At 39.0% G+C, this 24,054-nt stretch overlaps 1 protein-coding gene across 4 annotated transcripts in view; it reads right to left on the reverse strand.

The window, feature by feature from the left end:
* TBL1X (transducin beta like 1 X-linked) overlaps positions 1–24,054 on the reverse strand; it is a 203,448-nt gene that overhangs the window by 92,444 nt on the left and 86,950 nt on the right. For all 4 annotated transcript variants that reach the window (XM_054828345.1, XM_054828370.1, XM_054828352.1 and 1 more), the window contains one exon: positions 1,102–1,209. The gene's annotated coding sequence lies outside the window, so the exon portion shown is untranslated. The remainder of the gene's footprint in view (positions 1–1,101; positions 1,210–24,054) is intronic.

Genomic DNA, 24,054 nt, shown 5'->3' on the forward strand with positions numbered 1-24,054 from the left:
CAATAAAATCACCCAATACTAGCTAAACATTATCTAAGAGTATCATCAATGATACAAAAGTAAATATTGTTGATAACAGTTATGGCACAAAAACTGTCAGATTGGTTAATAACAGTAGCAGAGTGGTTATTCAGAGTAATACGGATTGCTTTGTAAGATGGCGACAATGTATGGCAGCCAAGTGAACTTATGTAGCAAGAAAGAATGAATGAATGCAGGTAATACCCAGAAAATGGTGCACAGAAACAAAGGACTTACAAAAGAAATACAATCTTCATGGCACAGAAACAATTCAATACAAATGCCAGTGAAACCTTATGACTGAAAGAGTAATAAAACCCCCACACATGTAAGTGTGTACAAACAGAGATGCTACTTTTGTTCACAGCATTAGTGATACTGGAATAGTAAATTCAGCTGTACAGCCTCTATATTGTTTTCTCAAGATGGCAAAGACCTTGTTTTTTCTTGGTGTTTTCTCTGTAATTCGCCAAAAAAGGAGAAGAATTCTGTACCTCCTGAAGATGTTAACCAGAACGCCCCACACGCCGTTATTAGCACAGCGAAGGGTTTAGAAAGTCGCTGTGTGAAAAGAGCACAGCAGCAATTTGAAAAGGCTGAAGAGTACCAATGACTGTTACAGGAACACAGAAACAATGCCTACAGACCATTCCAGGAGGCTAAGAGAGCTCGAGCCTAACGTTAGTGACCGGGCAGTATCAACAGTGGTGTAGCTGCAGTGGTACAACAGATCTTAGCATTGATGTGTTTTGGGGTTATTTCCTACCATAGTAATTACTGAACACTGAAGCCACTTAAGGAATTGTACAGTACTTCTTTGTTTTCCTGTATTTTGGCTCTTCAAACTGTAGTTTAAAAACCAACCCTGACTAAACGTCGACTTTTTGTCAGATGTCTCTATCTGAGAGAGCTGGTCTGCCATACCCTTGAACGACAGCACTGGTAAAAGTACATCATCCCATTTATGCGTAGGAACTAGCTGCACGCATGGCTCCACCAGGGAAAAATGTGAAAGGCAGTTGGGTGGGAAACCACGTTCCCGAGGTAAGCTTCTGTTTGGCAAGATTTCTTTTCGCTTACCTGGTCGTGAGACCCTTGAGCTGCTGAATGCTGCTCCTCGCAGGCTGCTGTCAAGAGTCTGGGGGTTGGAGTTACCATGGAGATCACCGCATCTGACAGCTGAGGGGGCTGCAATGAGAGACAGAGGTACCCGTCAAGCCAGTGTGCATCACCTCATCAAACAAGAGCATTTGCCTCCTTTCACTTTTGCCATTTACCAAGGTACTATATATCAAGTTAGGACATTTGGCAGGACCGTAAGGGGAAAAACCCAACACCCATCACAGAAGGGATTAGAGAGGCAAGGGTAAGCCCCAGTGATGCACAGCATTCGAGCGTTTTGCACTTTTTCAGGGACATGGAAGAATCCTAATACACCCTGAGCTTGGCTCAACAATTTTCAGCCTCTTTGGTCAAGTATAAAATCAGCAAGCACTTCATTGAGAACTGCCGCTGAGTACAGGACTGAAACGCCAGCGCACTGCCCCAGAACAGTGGGGGGGAGACACAAAAGTGCTCTCTGAGAAAGCTTCCAGTGGGAACTGATTGAGTGTCACTTCTGTGCAAAAAGAAGTAAGTAGGCCAAAGAAATTATCTTCCTGTTATGTTTTGCGCAGAAAGTCTAAAAGAAAATATTTATGAAAACCAAACATGAAAGATAGCCTGGCATTCTTCTGCGATAATAAACCTATTTGCAGACTCTTCCATGCCTGCCATTGAGCATGTCGAGCAAAGCCTTATTTCCTGTTACCTCTGCGATTCGACCGTCATGTATCTTGACTAGCCTCCTACTCCTGCATTGCAAGCCTTAACTCTTATGCTCAGGTTTTGTCTACATAATCTAATAATTAAATGCTGTAAAGTGAAATGAGATATTCATTGGAGACTTTTTAAATTAATTATACTCTTCCACACAAATGTCTAACAGCTTTTAAAACTATACATTAAGGATCATTTTATGATATAATCAATTTAATAAATAACATATTTAAACACATCATCACGAGAAGCTTTCATAAATTCAATTCTAATTCTCAGTCTGCAGTACTAGAACACGTTCTCATTTACATCACTGTGAGACAAGTACACCATCTAACCAAATACAACTACTCACCTGAGAAAGAGTTATACCTATTCTAATCAGAGGTGAATGACTCTGCAAGGGACAAGAAATTACTATTTTAGCACCACAAAGTATTAACAATACCTCAGGTAGAAGTCCATAGCTTTTCTGAGTTTGTCTCTGGAATGCACATGAACCTCCACCTATCTGGCTACCTACATAATTACCCAGCTAATTCTCAGATGGCATTCTGAGATGACTGTTGTCACCTCTCAATCTTATTTTCGAATTGACTCCCACCTCATTTTTCTGTGGAGCATGTTATGTTTATGCAAAATGTAACATACTCAAGAAGTGTAACTCTGTGTAAATACAAAATCTGAAAATCCAAGCAACAATTACAGGATTTTTCTGTTACAACTTCTCCACTTCTTATGGGCAAATTTTTAAGAGTATTATTATATTAAAATTATCTCTATTCAATACTCTGACATTATGCTATGCAACAGTAACTAACACATACTGAGGCTGCTCTGATGACAAATACCAGGAAAATAACTGGCTTGTCTGTGCTAAAGGCTTCTGCAAGATTCATGGAGTTTAAAGGACACTGTAGAGTACCAGATACTCATATTGTAGCACTGTAGATGGAAGTATTATTATTGAAGAAATTGTATTTAATTTATTCTGTCATAATCATACTCATAAATTGGTTGGGCCATGTTTTCATTTGTGCGGTTTACAAATCTTCTATACTGGATCACTGGTAGCTTTTTGTCAGTGATGGGATGACTTAAAGGCCATTCATCTTCCCAGGTTGCTACAGAGCAGGCAGGAGGTACCAGCACGGGCAGCACTGCTAACACGGGCTGGGAGAGCTAATCAAATCCTGCGATAAGCCTGGCTCTGGTTACCCTGCCAGGCAACTGTTTGGTAAAAGCGTTCGTACTGGCTCTCTACTGAAAAGGGGTTTTGTGTGAAGACTAGAGCCAAGTAAATAAATTATTTTCAAGAATGAAGCAAGGGGAAAGAGACAGAGATTAAAAGATATTATTTATTATTATTTTATTACCCGTAAGTGTCAGTGACACTTAAAAGTTCCATAGACTTCCCTTATGATTGGGCGAGAACATACATGTGGATGGTTGTAGTAATTTGTCATGCTAGCAGACATGCTAGCAGATGCCCCTATCCAGAAGGCTTTACTCAACAATAAAGGAGTTTCTTAAAATCTAATTTCATACAGAAATAAGTGCTAATATAAGCTTTGCAATAAACAGTATGCAAAACCAGAAAATGTTTTTTAAACTTTCACTAGTAACATTAACACTACAAACTATCACTACTTACAATAGGATTAAGGTCTCCCCAATTCAGAAAGAAATTGAAAAAGCATCCCACCAGAGATCACAGAATACAGCTGCAAAAGTGTTTAGAGTGCTGCAGAAATATTTGGAGAGTTCAACTTGTATAGTTTATTAAAAAAAAAAAAAAAAAAGACAGATGACCTGATTACAGCACCAAAGAATTTTCACGGGGAAAAAATACTAAGTACCAACTGGCTTGTTAATCTAGCAAAAAAGGGTAATACATAAACCAAATCAGCATCTGGAAGCTGACACCAAATTCAAATGAGAAATAAAGCACACGCTTTTCATCACCTGTGACTAACCATTAGCACAGCTATCAAAAGGAGAATGCAGAGATTCTCCATTTGTTGGTATCAAGGTCTAGTGGGACTTTTCTAGATGACTTTTTGTGAAAAAGCAAGGTATCCTGTAGTCACATACAAGTTACTGGGCTTCATACAGACAGGCAAAGTTTGCAGTATGGAGAAAGGGAGATCAGGTGATGTAGTCATCCCTTCCTGGTCATAAATTAAGTATATTATGATCTGAAACAATTGTCTAGCTTTGTAACTGAAGGGCTGGATGGCGACGAGCACTGTGCATGCTAAGCTGCCGGTGCTAGCCCGTACTTAGTGACACATATGCACATATAACCACACATATACTGAGAGAGGAGGCATGTGTTCAGGCCGTATGTGAAGTCAGAGAATTACAACCACCCTTCCAGAGACAGGTGGACTAAACTCTGCTGCAAGTAATACTCAGGCTTCTAATTTAGGAAGCCTGTTCTTTCCTCCGTGAGCTGAAAGGACTCGGTCCCAGGAGAGCGGTAGCAGGAGCTCTCTTCACACGGGTCACTTGGGGCATCAGTAAGATGACCGAAGGCAATACGAACGCTGCTCTCTGAATCTGCGCCTCCGCTCCACAGGCGTAGAGCAATGAATAACGGTGCTTCGGGTTATTAACTACTTGCCAGTCCCATCCTTGCAGGCCGTAAGCCTTCTGGGCAGAAAAAGCTTCCTACCGGGGTATTTTGGTGGGTCAGAGGAGCAGTTCCGCACCTCTGCTGAAATGCAGGTGCTGCCGTGGCCCTGCAGCACCGTGCTCCCAGCTCTCTCCCTACAACGGCAGCCTTACTGCGGGCACACGAGTAGCATGGGCTTCTCACAACAGGGGGAACGGGAGAAGAAAAGGAATTAAGAACGAGAAATGGCCTAAACGTTACACCGAACTGCCTAAACATTACACCGAACTGCTCGCAGTTAGCAACCTTAAAAATTTCATCCCTCAAGCTAAGATACAGAAAGATATTGGAAGTGTCAATTTAGCTAGTGTTAGTGCTGTTGCTGTGCCTTGGGCTGCTAAGCTGCCAGGAAATTTCACCATGTTTAAATATCAACCAAAAATAATAGCTAAAAAATTTCATTCATTTTCACTACTTGTAAATCTGGTACACACAGTTTTACTTTGGATGTTGCACTACTTTTGAAAACACGCAAGTCAGCCAAACAGTGCAAATACATCCATCAATCTCCTCATCTCCCAGCTGCTCCATCGGACACAACCTCTGTGAAGCAAAACCGTGGAAAACTCAGACATCCAACTCACATGCAGGCAGTCGATACAAAAATCCCCACTTCTATCAGAAGTGCAAATTTAAGTGAAGAATACAGATGTTGCCTCCCACCCCTGTCAGGAAACTGAAATTGGGGGCCAGATTTATAGGAGACGCTTGAAATTGTGCACGTGGCTAGGGGTAAGAACACCTAAATGGTATAGTAGATTTACTCTTGATTTAAACTCAGAGTAATTAGTCACATCATTTAGGAAGATGTTTTTGTAAATCCTACTAAATCCCTCTAAATAGATTTAGATACTTAAATATTTTTCCAATCTGCTTTATGTTTAAATACTGTTTCTGTATATTTCAACTAAATAATTTAATTTCTTTTTACTAAACAACATAGATGAGGAAAAACCAAACCAATGACATTACTATTTTGTTTCATCAGATTTCTCTTAATGCTGTTCCATAACAAAATGCCTTTAATTGGGTGACTAATTTATTATCCCCCTCCTTTCCGGCTTTTAAAAGCACAGGAGAGTTTAAATGACAAATAGGCCATCTTCAACAGACACTGAACTACAAAGGCATTTTTGAGAGATTTCACTATATCTCTGGGAAAGAAATGCAGGATACCTAGTGCACAACAGGAATATTTTTCCTTCTTTCCAATTAATAAACAGCTTTAATATTTTCAAACAACCCCTGGGGGATTATACTCATAGTAAACCAGGACTATACGGAAGATTCCAATAGGACACCAATAATTATGCCATCCTCCTGCAAAAAATAACCTAAAATGTATTTTCTAAAGCAATTCCTAAAAAGTGTACAAATCCGTGAAGAAAACATTCCAACATTTGCAAAATTTCTGCTGATGTGCTGGGGTTTTAATTTCCTTATGGATCAACGTTGTACATAAATCTAATCCACAGCGGTATAACCAACCACAGCAATTAGTCTGTACAAGGACCATGGATAACACTGTGGTCACGTGGAGCCAAATCCAGGACCACCATTTTCAACACAACACAACACAACACAACACAACACAACACAACACAACACAACGTGCTGGGTTTCTCTGTCGTGTTTCCACAGAGTACCTATGTACTGGAACTGCAAGCTCTGTTCAGAAAAAGCCACACAATGCCTGCGTATTGATGTATTTGCCCTAAGGTCTTGTAGAGTAAATAAATATTATTTAATGGCTTGCTATGATAAAAAATTTCCTCTCTAGACACTTATGTATCTATCTTTCCCCCATAGCTGCTGCCTCTAAAGGAAGTTAGTAGAGTTTCTTTTATTTTAAATCTACCATAGACAAATGCTCAGATTCGATGAAGGCAGCAAAGTCATGAGTCAGAGTCAACTTTCAAATAAATATTCATTACAGTACTAGTGCAAAAAGTCTTCCCATGGTAAAATCTGAGGCAAAGCAACAAAAAAACCCTCAGAAACAACCCGTCTTCCCAGAAAAACTTAAAATACTTAGACTTGAGAGCTTCTCCCCAAAATAGTGCAGTCTTTCAGGTGCCGCTCACAGAGCCTGGGCTGCCACTTCGAAGCAAGTGTCTCGAGGGTACACAAAACTGCAAGTGGAAACTCTTTTCATGTTTATCTTAACCAATTCTCTCAAAGCTAGTGGACATCACGAAATGAAGAATTTCGGAAGCACGGTCTCATTAATTTGGCTATATCCTGCCACTCCTTTTCTGCAGGCTCCTCCAAAGATTAATTAACTCTTAGCATCCCCAACAGTAACTCAATACAACCAGTCTTACAGCCAGACTGGAAGCCACAGTTACAACATCGACTCTCAGAATTACCTACCACAGCCAGCGCTTTGCCTCCATGGACGCTTCAACAGCTTTAGTCTTTTTCTGCTTCGGCTGTGCACTTCAATGTAGTATTTTTTCTATTGTGCATAATAGTTTCAGAGGCAGGAGATATACACGAGCTACCAACCATTATTTGATAGGCCGGTACTTTCAGCAATAATAATGAATTTACGGAAAGCTTAGCTGTCAGTAAGCAAGGCAGGTACCAATACTGAAAATGCTTTGTACTGTAAGAGGATTTTTTTTTTCCACAGTACACAGATTCAAGGGTGCTGTGGCCTACAACACAGCAACTCTGATATTTTTTTTATCAGAAAGATATACACACATCAAATAGCATAACTTTTATTTTGGCAGCCCTCAGGCAAACTGAATGCTATTTTTCTAATTAACAAGTCCAGATTAAAAAAATACTTCTCTCTTGATAGTAACTCATGAGATTTCTGCTGAACTTTAAAAAACATGAAACAGAAAGCCCAGCATGTCTAGGACTGTTGTGATGGAAACACAAAGAAAAGCACTTAATTATTAAATCTGTGATACTGCAGGTAGGTGGGAAAGAATTATCCCCTTCAGAAGCACTGAACTGTAATCCCCTCGTTTGTCTATTTAGCTCTACCTCAGGCAAAAGCGTAAGAAACAGAAAAGAAGAAATGTAGTCTCCTCGGCATTGCCCTAACAATCACCATTAACCAATTTAAAAGTAAGTGCAAGCTTAAAAAGAAAAAACACACAATTTAGTTTAATTCATGTAACTTTTTCCCCAAGTAGATCTGTCATTCTAACCTAAGAAATGACCCTTCTAGTCTTTGGTCCCCCCATTGTGCAAATTCTGCATTGCTTTCAACATGGACACCTCGGAGGTACCCAACTGCAGAGCAGCACGTGAAAGGATTTGCTGTTTCCCACATCTGGATGATGCAGAGTGTGTAGAGTTTTCTCGAGGTGCATTGGTAATGTGAATTGCAGCCTGCGGCAAAGACAGTTTAATATGTGTAGCCAATATCGTCAGCTTCGTTTTGGATTAGCTGCAGTTTCCAAGAAATTTTGAAGGTGGGGTACGATGGGCACTGCGGTAATATAATCTTGATGTTGCGGAGGCATAAATAACTGTTGCAAGGTCAGGCTTTAGGAGAAATGGCTACAATCAACTTAGTAGGAAGAGAGATGGCAGGAACTTTGGACGTGCCACAGGGGATCTGGGGAGCAGCTTGTCCCCAAAGGACCTTTTGTAACTTCATCTTGGGTGGAACTTCAGCTACGCATCACTGTAACCAGATGCATATATATGGTAATTAATGTATTTAAGTTGCCGTTTCCCCTTACATTACAGCAATTGTATGAAACACTGTAGGCTAGAAGCTGCTGAATCAGGAAATGGATCAGAAGCTAACTAAAATGTCTTTCTAGTTATTGATTCCTGCTCTCTGTTTCATGTCAGCTTCCTAGAATCCACCCAACACAAGCACGAAAGGGTAATGAGTTTCTGAACACACACTCTAATAGTGCACACTGCATCAAAGCTTTCAGTAATTGCCTGGATGCTGCTTCCCAGCAGTACTAAACAACTTAAATATAATTAGCTGGAAGCCCTATGGGCTGCATTTCCCCACTGGAACACCTCTTACACTAATCCATTTATCAGGCTGACAGATGACTGAATTGCTGGTACTATGGACCCATTCTACTAATAATATTTCACAAGCCAACATTTTGGTTCGTTCCTTATCTGGTACATTTTTGCAAAGAAAAAACCTGCATTATTTAGTGTGAGGAAAGAACCAGACATATAACACATCTATCTCTTCCCAGTACTGAACAATGTTATTTGATTAGCCCACTAAGTATAAAATGCTGGAGCTATCAGGCAGAAAATGGAAACAAAACATATGCATTATGGAACTGTATATGGAACTGTAATGCCAAAAATAATAGGGAAACACACAAACACTAGAAGGACTTTTGGAATTTTTCCAGCCATTCAAAAGTTTTCACAAGTTTGGATAAGAGGATAGTGTTCAGTGTGTCCTTCCTGAAGACGGCTTGACTATAGCTGTCAAGCCATAATTTCTCCATACTATTTATTTCTTGTACATCCTTCTAAATGATAGGTGACAAAAGAAATTTTAAAGCTGTTTGAATTATATGCAAATAGACATGAACCGAACATCATGCTGCCACAGAACTATGCACTTTGCAAGCTGCTAGAGAAGTCTCATAAAAGTACAAAAAAAATGTTTAATTTCTGGGGTAGAGTTTTCTAATGTTGTAATAAAAACTATTTTATCATTGTATCCCTGTGGCTTTTATTTCCAGACAGGTTCCAACAAGTGGACCTCTGCAGGGGCTGAAATTTTCAGGACTGTAGGCAAGGTCTTCCCAAACGTGCCACGCTGTTGAAATGAAGTTATTGTAAAAATACTGAATTCTCATCCAATTCTTTTAAACAATGTAAAAATATTACTTCTAGGATGTTATAATCTCATGTTTCCTTTCTAACAAGTTGTGGGACAGGAGATAAAAAGGGACAAAGCTGGTAAGGGCCAGTAAGAAGACCTAGAAAAAGAGGGGGTTTTAAAAGTGGCCGCCTTCTAGACCTATTATACTGCAGTCAATAACCCATATTCTGGCTTGGAATCACCAGGACACCAGGATGGAGTGGTAGCGTTCTTTATCTCGTTATTTCCCCTGGATGTTCTCACCAGGGACACAGAAAATCTTGATGTCGCAAAACAACAAACCAAGAAGAAATGACTCCTTGTACTACTTCTACATGAGCCAAACCAATATGCTTCTTGTAAAGCTGATGGTCAACACTGATGAATTCTCTTAAAAATTCTCTCAGCTGCAAGCTGACGTTAACCCATAGGCTCATCCTTTTACCTGGAAAGATGGCCATCAGTATGAATTCAATTCCAAAGAGTGACTACAAAAGCTAGACTTAAACATTTAACAATGAAAGAGATAATTGAAATATAGTTATTCAGGGATCAGAAACAAACTGATTTAGCTTGTGAATCAAGCAGCAGCAAGATGAGGTACAGTCAGGACTTCCCTGGATCACAGGCCAACCTCACCCATCTTAGAACAGGGCCAAGGAACAGCAGCTACTCGGACATTACCAGACTTGATTTTTTGAAAATGCAATCACAGGTGTTCACACTGCCTGGTAAAGTACCTAGCAGGTTATAAAATACTGAGCCTTTGGAGAGGTCTTCACGTGAACCCAGAAGCAGAAATCTCAGTTTCACATGCACTCTCCACCCACTCCTTCCCTCCGGCCTGAAACTGGAAAACTCATCCCAGAGACATTGACACTTGCACACCCGCCAGCCGACCTCCCTGTCATTCAAAGCCAGCCTCTTCCTTCCCAGCTTCATCTCCTCTGTTTTGTGTATTTTCTTCTTCTACAAAAGAGCAGACAGTATCCTGAGCAAGGGCTGCCCCGAACTATGTGAACCTCAACACTTGTCAGTCATACTTTCACATGAAATGCAGCATTTTACACTCCTGTTTCCACAGACTCCTTTGAAAGGCAGCAGTATTGAGCAGAACAAACATCAGATCTCATCAAAAGAACATCTTGAAGTAAAAAATGTTGAAAAATCTTCTCCTGCTTTTAGCCATTTTTAATGAAACAGATCGTGGTCATAAATTTCGTAAGTAAGAAACTCTCTTTGCCAGGCAGGGAATGTAACATTACCTTCATTTCTATGCTTCACGGAAGGGTTTGCTATATTGTCAGTGAAGTCGAATTTCCTGGGTATTATTTCTCATTTGAGACAATTCTTTAATTCTTGACAGAAATAATATCTCTTTAAAGCACTTCCAAAATTATTACATAAACAGATTCTTCCCTTTATTTTAAGCCAGGGGCAAATATACAGCAGCAGCTTTATAGTTAAATAGTTGCACTGATTTCTTGGGGTTTTTTAATAGAAACAGAAAAAAGAGTTTGAGGAAAAGAGAGGAATTATCTAAGAACAAAGCCTACAGCTGGAGTCATACTCCACTAACTACCGTACTTCATATAGTAGGCAGCGTACACGTGGAAGGACGTGGCATGCTAAGCAGTTAGACACTGCAAACATGCAGACGGTACTATGAGTGCAAATAAATGGCTGTTCTCAAAAGCATGGCAGAAGTGACCTAATACATTGATCTGCAAACAGAACATGTCTATGTAATATCTACTGGAAAATTAGACTTTTATATTCAGTAACTACTATCCTTCAGCATTTGGATAAAGATACTGAGTTTTCTTGCAAGACGACTTCTGTGCAGTCTCCATCTTTGGGCTCCTGAGTGGACCAAACCCAGAACGGCCAGGTCTAACCCGGAGCTGGCCCCGCTTTGAGTCAGGTGTTGGACTAAAGACCTCCTGAGGTCCCCCCCAACCTGAATTATCTTATGATCCTACAACAATAACCTCTCCATATTAAAATTACATATGCTTGTATATTGTGCTATTTACATAGAAAATAAGGAGCTTAATAAGAAACGTAAGGGCACAAACTTGCATATTGAATTCAGACAGATCCAAGGTTTTAAAGATATCAAACATGAGATGTTCTTTCCGATCACACAAAGTTTATGCTGGTTAAGCAACTGTAACAAAGCTGAAGACTGATGACTAAAGACACAGAATGTTTTTGTTATACTGCAGATTACCTTCCAACATTACCTTTTCCTCTTACATAAATCATGTGTAGAACTATAGGAGTAAAAAGTATTTATATTAAATTAGATTACAGATTAACTATGTGAATTGCAATCCTCCCCCCAATTAAAATTCCACAAAAACCCCCCAACCACCCCTTCAAAATTATCATTGCATGTTACAGGAAGTAACTTCTCCAAATTTTGGTCCAGTTGATGCTCTCTCATCATCGTATGCCTTACAGGAGTTAAACGAATATCTCTACACTAAGACCAAATTCACCTCTTTTGACTAGCATATATGAGAAATGTTTGATTGTATAACGAGATTCCCAAAGTATTATCTCTCAATATATGTAATGTTCTGTGCTTTAACACAATTCTGATACCATAAACAGTATGATCTAACCATCTTTAATTTGTTTTATTTAATTTTTGCCATGTACTTTAAGAGGTATTTTAGCTAATAAAACTCACAGATTTTTAATGACTCTCTAGTGTGTACTTTATTGAAGGCACACACAGAAAGAGTTGTCAAGATCTTAGTATTAGTAAATGGTTATCTAAATGATTTAGCCAATTCATAGTTTATATTCCCTATCTCATGGTATGTTCAGACACAGTAAAGTCTGCAAAGTATGTTCCACAGTCATTACAAAAAAATTTAAAGCTAAATTCTGACATTTGATTAAGAAAAAAAACAACCACCAAACAAACACAAAACCACACCAAAGCTTGAAAATTCAGCTAATTAGTTAAAACTTGTTGAGGAGGGAGAAGGACTTTTGAAATGCAGAAAACTACAAAGTTAAGTTGTTTTCATTTTTCCTGAAGCTTCCTTGGCCTTGCTATTCCAGCATGAAAGCCCAAAAGTCCTGATTCTGTTGCTCCAAACATAATTTCCTGAAAGTCTGCAAGGACCAAAGAGCTTAAGAATGGAAAGAGGAAAATGCTTCTTATTACTTCCAGCACCATGAAGTGTCTCAGTGTTTAATGCTTACCTGCACACCAACTGTATTTAATAAATTCTTCTAGCTCTGTTCAATAAATAGTAGGTCTATTTTTTCAAATGCTAAAGTGAGAAATCAAGAACATCTGAAAGCCATACAAATCAGGACAATAATCTGAATTACAATGCAGACTGCTTATATTTGTGTGTGTCTCCTAATATAACACTGCACCTTCATGTACATTTTATAGTACTGAATTTTATGCAGCCAGCATGTGATGTTACTTTTAGTCAGCACTAAAAGTTGATTTTTCCCAGGGTCTAAGAAGTGCAATTACCATTGACTTCAAAACAAAAGGGAAGCAGCTTGCAGTTCTGGAAACCATGTCAGGCCTTTCATCTTGGAAACTAAACTCTCCTTCTGCAAATTGAGAAAACTGTGAAAAGTGAGAGCAAGTATTTGCACAGAAAGATATCTGCTTTTATTGTGCTGTATTAAATGAAACAGAACGTTTTTATTTCATGATGGAACATGTCGGAGATGTTCATACCACTTAACTTTGATTCCAGTTTAAGTATATGTATATGGTGCTGATGCCTAAAGCTGGGTTGTATGAATATTCAGTCTTCATTATAATGAGTGGTTTTCTTCTATTACATTAGCAGGAAAAGAAACATCTAATAGCAAAAGATTCACTGAAGTCAAAGAAGAATTACAGGAATGATAGCACCAACAAAACCAAGGATCATTGAGAGTCTTTTTGCATCTCTGTTTACAGATTTTGTTTACTTTACATCTAAATGTTTTAGTGAGATGCAAGGTGTTACAGTAATTTTTTACCCTAGCCTTTGAAATTATTTAGGAAAATTCTGAGGCATAGGATAAGAGGCTTAGGAGCTTTGCTTAGAAGTTTTGGAGGACAGGTATTAAAAAGTTAAATTTCGTCAGGGTAGCAGAAAGTCTAGCCATATTCCCTACGCTATCCACTGTAGTTTGCAATTTCAGGCTGCAGTCATGCTTCTTGTGCTGAGTGAAGCTTCACTGGTGTAGCCTTATTCCCTTGCTTCTCGTAATCGCTCTTCCCTTACATTCCTGCCCAACATCGCTGCCCCTCAGTATCTCTGGAATAACTGCTTATGTCAAAATGATTCTGATTAAAAGAGTTCAGAGAGTTGGTGTTAAAAAGTGTTTAAACTAACCTAGATTACAGTGAACAAATCAGGTTAGGGAGTGACTACCTGATCAATTAAATCTCGTGGGAGCAACACTGAACAGTTGTGAACAGTGGGGGACAGGAGCCTGTTCAGCCAATGCAGCTGCTGCCAGAATAAAATGTAGGAGACACAGAGAACTGCCCTTGTTCTTAGGTTTTGCCCCTTTATTTTCTTTTCTCTTCCCAATATCTAAAATCCTAAAATTCTTATTCCTGATCCAGGCTGCCAAGTTTCCTCAAAACAATTACCTCTCCAGCAGTACCCGTGTTCAGACCTTTCTAAAAGTCAAGGCACATCGATATGGTGGCTAAAAAAACCCACCCAAAACAAACACCTCCCCCCCCGCCTTCCAATCACCACCCCAGTAAACCAGCAATGAGCTTAAACAGAGTCATCTTGGTGTCCTCAATTCACCTTGTTATTGCACCTCCAGTTGCTGCAGCACAGACGGGATGCAACATCTCCCACTGTTTGGGGACTGCCCCTAAAGGTGAGCCGTATGTTTTGCAATACCTAGAAACAGCAGGGTAAGATAAGAAAATCTCTGCAGCCTTAAGGCAGAGTTGCTTTGATTTCACTGCTTTGTGGCCTGCCCTTATTTTTAGTATTTTTTTAAGCGACAGCTTTTGCAATTTAATTTATCTGGGTTAAGCCTACAGAAAAAAATACAAATACTGTGTCTCTGTGTGTGTATAGGGGTGTGGGTGTGTGTAATGCCTAGGAAAACTCCTGTGTTATCTGTCTGTGTAACATTTTACCTTCCACTAGACAGATATATTTTTAAACAGTCTGGAATCAAAACAACATTCTCAGCATTCAAGACATTCTGTCATCACTGCCCATTTGTTGCCCTCTAGGTTTCTCTCAGCTGGCAAATCTCCCATTTAAGGAATTATCAGATTCATCTGCTTAGACAAGGCTGCAAAATAAAATGAAAAGCTGGATTATTCTAGAGAACTCATATTTTTCTTTCAGGGCAGAAAATCCAGCGCACAAGAGCTGAACATTAACAGCAAATGGAACCAATCTCTCAGACTTCACAATTCTACCTCACTATAGTCTGCAAAATCTAATTTTGACCAAGACGCCACACCATTCATTTTACGTTTATCCTTTACTTCTTTAAATACGCTTATTGCCACTTATTATGTAAACCTGCTTTGGAGCCCCAAATATTATGCTCATAGGCGGGTTTTTTTTTTCTGCTGTAGTTCTAGTAAGCATGCTGCTTGTGAATACTGCTGCTTCTATGTCATTTTTCATCAAGAATTACCAATTGCTTTGCTACCATTTCCCCTACATCATATTTTTTTTCAGAGAAAGTGTAACAAAAAAAGGAAGAAACCATGTAGAAATGAATAAATTACCAGTTTTCCACAGCAAGATGGCTCAGGATTTACTTGAGTGATGGAGTAGCTTTCATGTTAGAAGCTGTACTGCAAAACCTTGCTTGTGTTTCTGGGCCCATTGGCTGCAGCACCAAGATTTCTGGAGGCATATGCCATGGTTCTTAGCACTGTAATACACTAAAACTCTACAGAACCCTTTCGCATCGAAGTGTGGGAACACTACTTTCTCCCCCTAGGTAGAAAGAAAACTGTGGGAAGGTCTGGAGAAGCATCTCGACATCACTTTTCCTTACTAAACAGCTAAACTAGGTTTCATTTTCTTGCCACAGATGAGGGAACTAACAAAAACTCTGTCAAATTCAGGTTAGGGTTTCACCCAGTGAGTGCATACGCACACGCAGGTGCGCCAAGTTAAGCAGAAGATGAACATATGAGAAATCCTAAGTGATCCTAACGTGATTAACATAGTGCAAACCCATTACAGAGCCAGAACTGCTTTATGGAGACTACTGCCTTCCAGTGTTGATACTAAACCACTATCTTACGCTGTTCACCCAAGTAAAAGTCTATTTCAAGGTATTATATTGTTATAACACAGTGATTAATCAATTTCTTTTTTAGAGCCTCCTCTGAGAGCTAGAAATTCATGATTCACTTTATTAGCATTCTGTAAAGCTTTCCATATTTTTTGAGTGGTATGATTAAATTTATCTGTGGTTGCTAATGGCTGCAATATGGAAAACGCTCCATATGAAAGTCACCATACCACACACACCAAATGGATCTCCTTAAACACACTGCAAATCCCAAACAAAAAGGACTGCAAGTGACAAATCCTTTTCATTTATTCTCAGAAAGGCTAACCTGAATATGCTGTTTGTGCAAAAGGCAGACAGGGAGGTCTTGTGAGTTGTGCATTATATTCACCACGTTTTAAGGTTGGAGATTCGTCCATAAGCTCATTTTCAGCGTTCAGGCCCTATCGACTCACATTTTACAAGATAAAAACTCATCCAAGGTTTATGCTATGAAATGAGGACTACCAAAAAGCATGCTGAATTTGGAAATTTGATGTGTTCCAGTTCATCACTAAATACAAAGATTTTCTACTAGGTTTCAAGGGTCGTCACACTGTCTTAATTCTTTAGACTGCACGTTCTAGTTGTCCAGGCTTGGGCACTAAAAGCTACTGAATACTACACTTTGCCATTCTGATCATAAAGTATTGAAAAATTATTAAAGAAATCAAGCCAACTGTTTAATAAGATTGAATCCATCAGCCATACAGACCTACAAACACATTTTGGTTTTATTGAATGTAGCAAGATATAATAGCATACAATCTCATTAAAGAGCCAACCGATAAATAATTTTGTGCCATCTGAAATGATAGTTCATTCTAAAACCCAAAGTCATGCCCCAAAGAACAGTAAGATATACTATAACATAAAACAGCCAACGTAAGAGCAGCAATGTCTCAAGGTATCTATCATTAAGTAATACTAGCAACAGAAACCATGGCTGATATCTGAGCGATTTCTCTGTTGTGTGCATTGCAATGTGTACTTGGAAGCACAAAGTTCATTATGCAGAAGTTAAATGATCTTGTTGTTTCTCCTTTATTTTTTCGTGAGCTGCTGAGCTATTCAAAGTTATTTTCAGATGGAAAAAGTACCTTTGTTCCGAAAGAGATGTTGGTGTGACTTTTCAGAAATATCACGTTAAAAATAAACCATCATAAACATTGCATTGTATTGACTCCGTGACTCTAAAAATGCACTCTAGCCTGTCATTACCGGTAAAGGTGATGAATATGTTCTAATTCACTGGTGATTTTTCGGGTACAGGCATCCCTCCACCAAGGCACTTCACTTCTTCCTCCCTGTGAAAAGGGGGCTCAAATATTATGATCAGGTGGCAATGCAGACCCCCCACGGGGCTAGTGAAGGGGCACTTCATTAGGAGTCTGCTGACAGATGCAAACTTACTGCAAAATTCTTTGAAGCAGAAGCATACCATTAATTTCGATATTTATTACTTTCTATGAAAGATAAGTGACTCAAGGTTGGGAAGGGCTTTACAAGGCTAATATTTCGTCCCTGTCTAATGCTTTTCTGCTCCGTGATGTGCCTGCCTATTATGAGACTAAACTTATTCCGAAGAATAAATTAAGCAATAAGACATGACAAGCAGCGCATTTGTAGGCAATTTACTTACCACCTGAGGCATGCAACAGCAGCTCAAGGCCAAAGGCTGAGTAACTTTAACCATTCAATAAATGCAATAATCATCGAACAGAAATGCACAGCATTGGGAGACTTATTTCTATCACGATATGGAATTTATACATAGAACCAAGTGCTTCTGTGCATTTAGTGTCTGTTATTAAATAAATTATATTGTTGAGAAACTTTTTTTAACCATTGTTCTGAAAATGCTATCCAATACAAATTAAATGTGCAGGTTTCTATACATTGTGCTATGACCAGACATTGCTTATGAAATGACAGAACTCCCCCCCGGGGACTGTAGGTCCAGTATCAGTTTAAAAAACATCCACACTGACCTGTATAAATACTAAAGGAGTGGGCAGCATAGGACAGAACAGGTATCAGCCACTCAAGAGAGATTTAGCAACTGGCCTGTGCTATCCTGCTCACATACCAATTAATTAAGGTCTAGTTGTGGAAGCAACGAAGAATTAATTTTAAATAATTTATTTTTTCTAACAGCACTACCTCATCTCATTCTGAAGAGACCATGCACAGACATGCGGTTGTGCTCCTGGAACATTGTTGACTTTGCTGCTCCAGCATTAATGAGTAAAATGACGACATTATTTAGGTTCTTGATCTATTCGGCAGTGACAGTAAAGTTCACCTCTTAAATAAGTAGTGTGACAAGCTGGCTTTAATTTGTACTTGGCATCCCAACAATTGATTTCTTGCCTAAACTCACTCTCTTTCTGCTCTGCTTTGTGACTACATGGTCTCACCCGATTTAACCATGGTGCAGAGAGCTGCCTTCCATCCACATTCCTAGAAACGCCGAAAAATTAACACAACTGAGAATTTAAAAGATGTGAAGATCTACTCGTGAGGTGGAAAGACTGGGCAGTAAACTGTTTTACAAGGAAGTGCAGCACCTGATCATTCTGTTGTCTTCATTCTGCTCTGATGAGTCTTAATTTGTAAGGAGGGCTATTTTTAAAGATGAAAATAAAAATAGTAATTTCAAAACCTGAGAATTAGCTACTGGATTCTCTTTTCCTGTCTCCTCTAAACAAGGGAAAAAAGTCCATCCATAGTTGAATACTGAATAGGAACACAAATAAATAAAACCAAACCCCTTTAAACATCAGTGGACTGGCGTTTTCTATATTCATTTGTAAATGAATGGTATCACATCTAAGCTCTTGGATGTTAAAGACAGAAACGTACAGCTCTGGGACAGGGTGCCACAGCTCCTAATGCTGAACTAAAACATGCTAGCAAAAACCCAAACAAGACTAATGTTGTCTTCTGATTTAAGAAATCACATTCTATAAATATGTTTCTTACAGTTTAGTCCAGACAAAATGTAACTTACAGTCTCATACTAAAAGAAGTGCATTTGTGTTCCAATTTACAGAAGTCATTCTTTTCAAGCATTTTAAATTTTTTAATGTATTTCCCACCAAACACAATTCTGCATAATATATACAATATTTTAAATTATTTTAAATACAAATTTAAAATTAAAAGACAACAAAACTACACTTACTACATCAAGTCAAACATCCACTTTAGCCATAACTCTTCTCTAACCATTGCAAAAGAAGATATCTAATGAAGAATGTATGAACAAAGCAAGGACACAGTGGTACTCTCCCAGCCCCCAACAGCCTACAGCTCTGGGACCTCCTGGTGGTTCCAGCTTCGAGACACACCAGGACATGTTTTAGTGGCACATTAATGCAGACTCCATGCAATTTATGACCATAGGAAAAAATCCTGCTATAGAGTTGTGGCAGGTATCACTGTCATGTTATGGGATAAAATTACCTAATGGAGAGTTTAGCTATCTTAACTCTATTAGTTGAATACAACCCTGACCATAATTTTTATATTTCATGTTCTAAGTATGAAAAAGATTCTGGCATTCAACTGCTCCTTTTGAACCCAGCCCAAATCCAAATCCAAACAAACATGCGAATTCTTCTACAATAAATTTGCATATTGAAGCTAAGCATGAGAACTGGGGATTTTCACAAATATTTATTCAACAAATGTGAAATCATCACGTACGTGTACAAATGTACAATTTGTAGAGGTGACAGACATCTCGAAAAATTAATCAGAGAAATGCGCTTGCACATTTCTTCCTCTGCCTTTAGGAATATTGTGTCTCTGGTAAAACGGTGTTCTTTTCATGCGAGTGTAATCACTTGGCATTGTGCCTAAGAACAACCCCAAAGTATGCAGTGATCTTGAGGACAAGCCCATCGCTCACTTACATTCTCCAAACAGTCAGTCCTCAGACTTCTATGAATTTCCTTCAAACTAGAGGGACAGAATTCTTGTATTTTGGAGATGAAGTGCCAATGTCTTCTGTTACAGCAGCTGCTGCTGCTGCACTGCCTTCCACTTTATTCTAGCTGAATAATTAAATACCCTTTAGTCCTTCTGACAGCCCTAGACTCAGCATGGCTGTTAATCAATATCACATAAAAGGGAATTAGGCTTAGGCAACAGTTGCGCAAGGCAGAATGGATAAGGCAGGAGGGAAAGAGATCTATCTCCTCGTCAGAGCAGAAGACTGATTTTCTGTAGTTTGCAACACGCTCTACCACATGTGCACACAGACTGGTGAACACACGATGCATATGTAGATGTGCAGGGGAATCTAAATTAACCTCAAGAGATTTGTTACATCATAATTGCAACCAACAGCCACTTCTCCTTCCATTCTTTCTTAAATTCTCTGCCTTCATGTGTTTTGGGGATCAGAGAAAACTCTCAGCGCCACCGTATTTAAAGTATTCAGTTTACAGTGAAAACTTGACTGCATTAAACCATTTCCGAAACTTTTACTATGTGATTGCAAAAGGGAAAGATAAACAAAACAAGACCTTAAATAAATACTATCTTAATTCTGCTCAGTGCAAAACATTTAGGAAAACTTATGTTTCCAGTAATTTTAGGAATTTTTCCAGAATCTCTAAAATGGCCAGAAGTTATCTGTTTTTTCAGTCTTTTCTTGTCCTGCAATGAATCAGTAAGGGTATTAAGAGCAATCCCAGGCTGAGACTCCCAACAAATGAAAGATTCACATGAAGGGGTGTAAATTTTCCCCATTCGGCCCTGCCACCATGCTAACGCTCAGATACACCCAGAGAAAAGGAGACGCAGTTCCCAAGCCTCTTCAACAACTCTTTCTTTCTGATGAAATACTCCAGTATTGAATTTAGAAACACTTAAAATTTCCCACATGGCCAAGAAATGAACTCACAAGCTGAACAGCAGCAATTTCAGGTGGTTAAATAAATAAATTAACAGTGATGATTACACCATCAAGCCACTGACGTAGAGGTGAAAGACTCTCTACAGTCCTCTATTCTGGGTGGCCTCTTATATTTCATGTTTAAAGACCTGGTATTTATAAAACACGCTAATTCAACTTTAACCCATGCACAGTGTAAAATGAACAACTCTGAGGAATGAGGAATGGACAGCATTTCAAATGGAAAACATTTACTAAGTAACTGATTATTCTTGATATTATACTTTCCAAACCATTTAGCTGAAACTCAGTTTTGCAAGAAGCTAGAACAGTATTTTCCCCCAAATCCTACTGGTAATGTGTTCTATATCTAATTTATAACTTATTTCAACTTTTTTGTCTCGCCAAGATTCACTTCAAGCTGTAGGAAGTGTGCTTCCAGCTAGCACCTCCCTCAAAATGATCCAGAAAACATATTCCATACAGCACATACTCCACACCCACAAATCACAGAAGGAACAGCAAAACAACTTCAAACAAACCTGGGCTTTTTTAGTTTCTTTGGTCCCTACCCTGGAACTGCTTAGCCTCAAGGAAGTGGCCAACTTCTGGCTCCCAAGGCGAAGAAGTGATGGTGGTGTGCCAGAGCTACGCTGCTGAACCAGCTGGGGAAGGCACCAGCAGGAGGGATAGGGCACCTCCGGGCATGAAAAGAGGCAAGGCAGAAGGGGCGGCCACGGCCAGAACGGCCACGGGCTTCGGTACGTGCCCTGAGCGAGCATCAGCTGTGTGCCCAGCCCAACCTCCTCCCGCACGGCTGCAAAGGGTGCCTTGCTGCTCTCATCTTACCCTCCCAGAGCTCGCCCGCTTCACTCCAGCCAACACCCTACGTGTTTTGTGGGTCTAGGCCAAACAGATTCTGGTGCTGCACAACCATTTACACACTGGTATTTCAGGTTGGGGTTTTTTTCAGAATTTCTCATCACACACTCATTACTATATATTGAAATGCAATCTTTACACCAACCCAGTACTGCCATTTGCTTTCCATGAAGCTGTGTTGCGTATATGCCCATGGAATAATGCGTACAAAGCCACATTTATTAGTTCGGTGCACTATTTAGGTGAGAAAGCAATGAATGACCCTTTCTTATTTATATACAGGGTCTTTTTTTTTTTAAATGGAAATTGAACTTCAATGAAAATCTAAAAAAAAAAATTCCATCTTTTAAACATAGTAAGATCTTTTGAAGCAATGTTTTGCCAGTTAATAAAAGTTCATGTAAAATGTGCATGACATTTAATGAAAAGTTCTGCCTTTTGAACCAATTCAATACATGCAAGAGGAATTATCGGTAGCTATCGAGATAAACTGAACATTTCTGGTCCTTATGTCCTCCAAGATTTTAAAACCAACTGATCTCAGTCTCTCTTTCTCAGTTTTCTAATGAAATTAGGAGAAAGTAGGGGCTTTCCTGCCCAGTAATCTCCCAAGCAGTTTCCATCTTTAAGCTATTTGCTAAATTGATAATCAGAAATGAAGAAAAGCCCTTCAAGTGCTGCAAAGCCTATGGTTGCCAAATGTGGGTTTACTACCTTGTCCAGATCCAGGTGTATAGTTACAGTCTTCTCACAGCTGAGTTGATGACTTTCTCTAAAACTCCAACAGCAAATACTGTCTGAATATTATTTTCATTAGAACAATGAAAATAATAAATTTGTGTAGGACTGAATAGGACTTACAGGTCATGATTCTGCATTTCATATTAAATTGCAAAGAAAATCTGTTCCACTTCTAGTAAAAATTCAAATATTTCATTTTAAGGAGATTTATATTGACTTGTGATTCAGCAGAATCTCCTCATGATGCAGCAATCGTCTGGAGTGGATGCAGTGTGTCAGGCAATACTGCTAGACTTGCAGAACATTGACTAAAAGGCATGTCTTAAAAAATGGAAGTGGTAAGTACAATTATAATGAAAGCATCCAGAGAAATCCAAGCAAGAGACTAAAGACAAAGAAATAAATGCACAGCTCAGTTCCCAAAATAGTTTACATTACCAAACTAATCTCTCCTTCTGTAGGGTCACAGCCAAGTGTCATTGTATTTGTAACCTAAACTGAAGCCAAAAATAAATATATATATAAATAATATTTAGAGCACAAGTATTCCACCTTCAAAACTTGATTTTTTTAATGACTACTTTAGGAGATGTCTAAATGGAAAGCAATTTTTTAAAACTATGTTTGACAGAAATACTAATTCTTGCTTAAAATGCCTTTATTTAACCCAACTGACCATGATGTCTAACAATTTCGCTCAGCGTACAAAGACCTTGTCTCTCCCTTCCATCAAAACAGACTGCCGCACAGACCAGTCTGTTAAATGGGCATATTCGCCCCTCCTACAGACAGGTTTCCTCTGACACCTTCCTCTTTTGTTTCTTACAGAGGCTCTGGCTGGGATGGGAGACTGCATGAGACGAACCTTCCTTTAATTAGTGTCAATTGCTATGCTGTGAATCAACAAATACACACCACCAGCACTACCGCTATAGCTGTCTTTGTCTCGAAGGCCTATTTGTTTGCCTCCAGTTTCCACTAGAACTCAGCTGCCTTAATCCCCCATATGCCACTCACCTTCTTATTTCGCTGTGTGCCAATTCTTCACGCTAAAAGGCAGTCTGTACATGTATGGAATTTTTTTTTAATTATGTCTCCAACCTACCAGCTGTCAAACTCTTCTTGACATTTACAATAGTGTCTGCAGAGTAATCTGTATCTATTCCAGTTTTTTCCACTGTGAACTACTCTTGCTCTTACTTTATGAATTCACTTTCATTGTATACTCCTCATATAAAGCTTATCCTTTTTTGTATACATCTATATTACAGTTGAATATGAAATTTGAAATAGAGAAACAGTACATTCTTTATGACGAGGATGAATTGCATAATATGTGTTGAACAACTCCTCTTCAGTTTGGCAGGCGGAACGCATATTCTTCTCTCTCTGTTCAGGCATTCAACCATCACTTTGGACTTTGGGAAAAAAAACTAAATTAAGTTTTCAATGAAGCTTTGCTATAGAGCTCTGCTAAAAAGTAAAAGCTGTATCAAGCAACCAACAGTCAGCATAAATCCCAAATGTTTTCATGTTTTGCATTTAAGGTTGGATGAAAACTTTGCTCTTTTCTTTTACTGCAGCTCTCAACAACAATGAGCACTCTCAAGAGATGAAAATAGTTTCTTAGTCTGAAAATCATATGGAAAAAATCAACTGCCCTTTAAAAAAAGTTATAAACGTCTGGACAAACTTTTCCCAGATTTTCCTTCTTCAGTTACTTAATGAACATATGGTTATTTATAATGTGAGCTACACTTGTAGTATTTCAAAAATTAGCTATAAACATGCCTAGAGCTACTCAGCTCCTCCCAGGACTGTACTGACCTCACTCAGTACCCTTCCAGCATTGTTTGCTTTGGGATCTCTTTGACAGTGAAC

The sequence above is a fragment of the Grus americana genome, chromosome 1, assembly GCF_028858705.1.
Source record: "Grus americana isolate bGruAme1 chromosome 1, bGruAme1.mat, whole genome shotgun sequence".
Lineage (NCBI taxonomy): Eukaryota > Metazoa > Chordata > Aves > Gruiformes > Gruidae > Grus > Grus americana.